The sequence below is a fragment of the Vigna unguiculata genome, chromosome 2 (assembly GCF_037176805.1).
Source record: "Vigna unguiculata cultivar grain cowpea cultivar isolate G323 ecotype 2 chromosome 2, ASM3717680v1, whole genome shotgun sequence".
In the NCBI taxonomy this organism is placed as follows: Eukaryota; Viridiplantae; Streptophyta; class Magnoliopsida; order Fabales; family Fabaceae; genus Vigna; species Vigna unguiculata.
Genome location: NC_140793.1, coordinates 14,618,550 through 14,624,853, shown reverse-complemented (window position 1 = coordinate 14,624,853; position 6,304 = coordinate 14,618,550). Strand labels below are relative to the sequence as shown.

The window sequence follows — 6,304 nt, the reverse complement described above, 5'->3', positions numbered from 1 at the left end:
AAATTATAGATGTTTTGTATTGTCACACTAACCATAAAAAAAAGTAAGTCATCTCGTAAAGTCCCTTCGGGTAAAGCAAAACGATAAACTAAAAGAATTACATTTTCTTCAAATTAAACATTATGGGTAATTCGTTACCTCTCAATTATTCAACTATATGTCTAGAGAACAGGACTGCACAAAGTTTAAGCTTTCCAATCCATTTCCATCCTCGATGGGTGATATCTAACAAGTGTTAATCCATCTACACTGCAGAAACTCTTTTTAATGTCACTAATGCAAATCTTCCCTTTCTTTCGTTCTCGTCCTTCTATGCGAGCTAGGCCTAGCTCATTCTTTTCTTCACCCAGTCTCCTCTTGTCCTCTTTGTCCACACAACATACTTGCACGAAGTTCTTCTTGATCAAATTTTGTAGAAAATTTTTGAACTCATTGCACACATTGATGGAATGTTCAGCACCTGGATGGAACCCGCATGCATCCCTTAAGTTATATTCACCTTCCAACAATCCTACTGTTAGTAGTGCCTAAAAAATAAACCTTCGTGAACTCTTAATTTCGCTTACATTCTTCACCAAATTATGTCCCTCGAGATCAATAGCATTTATCGAAACATTATCATGCCGAGAGAGGGAATTGACCTTAATGTTAGGTTTATTCTGTTGAAATTTTAACCACCCTGAGTCGATTAAAGCTTGCACTTTGTGTTTGTAAGACAAACATTTCTCAGTAGAGTGACCAATGGCTCCCCCTTGATAATCACATGTGACATTTACATCAAAATACTTAGGGTATGGTGGCTCCAAAGGCTTCATCGGGCAGATAGCTACCAAAGCATTACGGAGTAGATCCGGCAATAACTCCGTGTAAGTCACAAGAATAGGAGTTAAATGAATATAATTATTTTCTTGATTCCTTCTAGGACTAGTGATTTGCACCAAAGACTGGTTGGGATTTGTGTTAGCCTCAGCTTTCCAAGTGTTATTGTGTTGTGATTGATAGGATCCCTGTTGTGGAGATTATGCTTGGTAAGCAAGAGTCTGATTTTCCCACTTAGGTATTGTTGATGTTGTGTGCACCTCTACTTCCATCTTCTTCCCAAGACTGAAATCAGGCTTTTTAGGAGTTGTAGTTGCTAGTGGGCTATATACAATTTTTCCATTTTTTAGCCCAATCTCTATCCTTTCACCTATGATGATGATATCAGCAAAAATTGAAGATACATTCCCTACCATGTGTTCATAGAATGGTGGTTGTAACGTGCTCACAAACATTGCCACCATTTCCTTATCATGAAGAGGAGGTTCCACTTGAGAAGCAAGCTCTCTCCATCGTTGTGCATACTCCTTAAATGATTCAACATCCTTTTTGGCCATGTTTTACAATTGCAATCGATCTGGCGCAATATCCATGTTATACTTGTACTGTTTCAAAAAAGCATCTACCAAGTCCATCCAAGAGCAAATGCGAGACGCCTCCAAGTGGGTATACCAACTCAATGCTGCCCCAGCCAAACTGTCTTGGAAGAAGTGGATTAGCAATTTGTCATCATAAGCATAGGCAGCCATCTTTCGACAATACATGGTTAGATGGCTTCTAGGGCATGTGGTACCCTTGTACTTTTTGAACTCCGGAATCTTAAACTTGTGAGGTATTGTTACATCACGAACTAGGCTTAAACCTGCAACATCGCCAAACCCATAGTTTCCACCTCCCTCAATAGCTCGTAGTCGTTCTTCTAAAATTTCCAATTTAGTTTTGGTTCCCTCAACATCAGCGGATATGGTCTGCATAGTAGGGTGTGGTGTAATCTTGCCCAAAGAGTCATCACCGATAGTTGTGTTTAAAGGCTTGGGTATTACAGTCACTCGTGGTTCTGCAAAGGTAAGTCGCTTCATTCCTTGGAGTATTGATTGGGAATGAGAAGGAAGCATGTTCAGCCTTTGAATAATCTCCAACAGGTGGGGTGTAACTTGATGGCAATCCGTACGTTGGAAAAGCAATAGGAGCGTCGTGAGTGCTTTCCTCACCCTTTGCTGATGAAGCTTCTCCTGAGGCCTTTAAGGACTTCAAGGCCTCCAAGATTTGACCTACTTGGTCCTTTAGTTGACTGATATATGCTTTTATTGTCTCTTGTGCAGTTTCCCAGTCCTCTATGTTTTTACTATTTGCTCGCGTCCTATAAAGGTGCCTTGGCCTTGCCGTATTTGTTTTTATTATTTTTGCTCTATTATTTTTATTGAACAAAAAAAAAAGATAAGAAGAAGAAAAGGAAGGAAAAACATAATGCAAATCGTTTATTTTATTAAGAAATTATAAAGTTGTGAGTAAATAGAAATTGACATGGAAAAAAGTCCACACAAACCCAATCCTCTTGAAAGCTCATAAATCAATGTGTTAGAAAGAAAACTTAATCTTTAGCCCTAGCTATCATGTTCTTAAATTACTCAAATTACTTTCTACAACCCTAAAGGATAATTTCTTCTTCACAATATCAAATCCTAAATACCCCCCGACTCCAAATTCCCTGTTAATTTGCCTTTTCTTTTTAAACTTAATCACAACTTTATAATTTCAGACCTAAAATTAAATAAACATGATGAGATGACATGGGAAAACATAAATATATGGATGCAATAATATGCTGGGGTTCTCACAATGACCACTTGGGAAGTACATCCACTGTGACACTGCTACACAATCCCCTCTAATTCTAAAGTTACTCAGGCCCGGGTATAGGGCCCCACTCATGTCATGTACATAGTATGTGTGTGAAGGGAGGATAATGCATACCCAAACCCCTTCTTCCTGCAAACAAACAGAGAAAAAAAAAACAGACAAATATATATAATAAAGTCATCTATCCTAGAATTCAAAATTCAAGCATAAGAATAAAGCAACATGAACAATAAATAAATAAAGAAAAATAAAAATCATCCAAAATTAACAAAAATATACACAATAATAATAATAATAATAATAAATAATGAGAAATAAAATAAAATAAAACAAATAAATATAAGATGAACAAAAAGAATGAAAAAGAAAAGAGAAAAAAATAAATAAATAAAAAAGAAAACAACATATTTGAAAAAACCACATCAATTTATATATTTAATTAAATGGCCTAACTCTCTAAAGTCCCCAGTAGAGTCGCCATCTGTCACAACCGAAATCGCGACGGGATAACGAACCAAAAAACCAAATTTGTAAAAAAGAGTTTTGGAGTCGCCACCATAGTTATTATAGAAAACTATGGAAAACCATAAAAAAAAGCAAGGTCTATGAAAACAGAGATTGGGGGTACGGGAGTTAATTACGCGTAGGGAAGGTGTTAGCATCCTACAACGCCCATTCTAAGACGGTACCTTTAATTAAAAAACAAATTGATGTGGTCTCTTTTAAATATTTATTTTAAAAAAATAAAAAAAATAAATAAAAATAAAATAAAATTAATAAAATAATAAAATAAATAAATCAATAAAGATGACAAAGAAAAACAAAGGAAACAAAAAGATTTTTTTGTTTTTTGGGCCCGACAAGGATTACTCCTTGCTCCTACGTATCTCCATTCATAATGGAGAATCAAGGCCACGTAGTTCTTTATGAAAAAGAATTTTTGAAAATAATTTGTTCGAAGATGTTGATATAACTCTTTTTAATATTTGAAAATTTTGTATTTTTTTTAGTAATCTTATAGAAAAGCGAAGGTATTAAGTACTAAGTCGACGCGAGCGGTCACACGAGCACTTATACATTTTAAAAGTTAAAAGGGTATTTAAATTATTTATTTGTTATTACTTCCTTTTAAAAAAAACTTTCAAAATAAGACATTGATACCCAACAAAATTTGACTATTTTATATCCACAATTTATGAAAACATTAGGAAAATAAATAAATAAAAGATTAGGAAATAACGTTTAGGGTTAAACATATTATTTTAATATGAAAATTTTTTACAACCCTTAACATGAAAAAATATGGCACAACATATTCATACAATGTCAAAACATGATATCTCTCACTAAATCACGCGACAATGTTCACAACCCAAAGCAATCAACAAAACCTTAATTATAAAACTAATGAACCCCAAAAAGCATGACAATATTGTTTTTTTCCATATCAAAAAGAAATAGTGAAAACATCAAATTCAACCAAGATAAAGAACACATCTCGAGAAATACTGATGACACAATAAAAAATTAATTTTGCGAACCTGAACGGGTGTGTGGTTTTTTTATTTTTTTATGTGCGAGGGTTAAAAGAGAATGTGTGCTTAGGGTTAAAAGAGAATGTGTGCTTAGGGTTTTTTTATGTCCTTTCTTCTTTTTCTGATGGCTTTATATACACAACATTATAAATCTAATGTAATCTCGTAATAAAGGTATGCCTTAATTACAACGAGTTTTAAAAGGCAAGAACTGGTCTTAATATTATTACAATATGGGAATCAAATCAGTGCACAAAATCAAACGTGATCAGCAAAATTGATTTTAATTAGTAAAAGAGATATTGTTTTGAATTATATTACTACTTTCTCTATCTGGAAGAAAAAAAAGGTGTCATAAAATCAGAGCACAAAATCAAACGTGATCAGGACAAATTAACTATAATTACAAAAAAGATATTCTTGAGAAACATATTAATATTTTCCTCATCTGGAAAAGGAGGTGTCATAAAATCAGAGCACAAAATTAGAGTAAATAATTCTAAATATTAGAACATATTCTATTTCTAATTATTAGACTAACTTCTTAATTTGGAGCAGAAACGACAAAGGATAGAGTGGGGTTGCAAAGTTTAAATGTTGGGTTGTCGTTAGTTGCAAGAAAAAAACGGTGTGGGTGTACAGAGTATTTTGGGTTAAAATAGAAACAAAGCCTCAAAAGAAAATACATACAAGATTAAAACAAGATTTTTTCTTTTTATTTATTTGTTTATTATTATTATTATCCTGTTATTATTATTATTTAGACAAAAAGAAAAAAAACCAAAGAGAAAACTTATTTATTTTTTTATCTTTTTTTATTTTTTTATTTTTGACCCTTTTTTTGAAAAAACAAATTATTATTATTTATTTAGCCGGACGAAATTGGGTGTTGACACCTTTGTAGTGAATTTGAATGAATTTTAAATTAAATTAACAAACTTACCACAATATGTCAACTTCAAAAGTGGCTTTCTATTTGAAGATTGAATTCTTTTATCCTACAGGTGTCTATCTTGATTGAGAGATAAGGAGGTTTTGATAGTTGCATCTGGGGTAACATTTTCTTTCCATACTGGGAGAATTGTTCAAAAGTCAAATGAGACCAGAATAGATAAAATTCATTTCAACTAATTTTTTTTACTTTAGTAGGAAAAGCAATGTAACAATGCAATACAAATAATAAACATATTGAAAAATATCAAACTGTAAATTTTTACAAATTCCAGAATTTGTGTTAATCCATTGAGTAAATTGGTTATGGTGCCTTTTTGATATCAATATGTATGAAAGTAATTAAAAACAGATTGATAATGATATATTCAGTAATAAACGTTTAACTTGGATTAAATTTATAGTGAATGAAAAAATGATTACAACAATGTGTTAACTAAGAAAGAGGTGTAGTATTTGGAAAAGGAAATGCTTCACTGTGAATTGATTTTCCTCATTGGTAACTGCAATCAAGAGAACAAAATAAAAATAACATATATGAAGTAAGATTGGTATTTACATCTTTGTTTTTACATCTGAATGTTGATTTGATTGTATTGGATGAGAAACGAATGAAATGAGATACACAAAATGAAGAAAGTTTAAAATGCAATGTCAGAAACATAAATTTATTTAACCTGAGGACTTCATCATGCTATTTGAAATATTTTGTGAGACAATGCTCTTCCTTTTTCTTCTTGCATTTCTTGAATCATTTGTATCCATTTGTTTGTAGTAATGTTCAAAGTGTGCAGAAGTTATGCATTGTATTGTTGTATTATGGTTCTTTACAAATTCAGAATAGATTGGATGAAAAAAAAATTTGATTTGAAATTAATAATACAAAAATAATAACAAACCCAATTAACAATGCACTATGAAGAAAGTAAAACCAGAAAGCACAATAAAAAGCAATGAATAGATGTAGGCACATTTTGAGTGTTCCATGCACATTTTTCCTGAGCTAGGTAATGTAAGTTCAAACTTTTTATACAAAAGAACAAACAATTCATTGATATGGAAATATCATAATTGAACATATAACTCAGTATTTGGAACATCGTACCTTTTCAAAAAGATTTGATCTGCAATGTCCAAAT

General features: G+C 32.1%; 1 pseudogene; it reads right to left on the bottom strand.

Annotated features, from left to right (window-relative positions):
- Positions 1–1,019: 1,019 nt before the first annotated feature.
- Positions 1,020–1,934, bottom strand: LOC146888347 (uncharacterized; annotated as a pseudogene).
- Between the last annotated feature and the right edge of the window lie 4,370 nt (positions 1,935–6,304).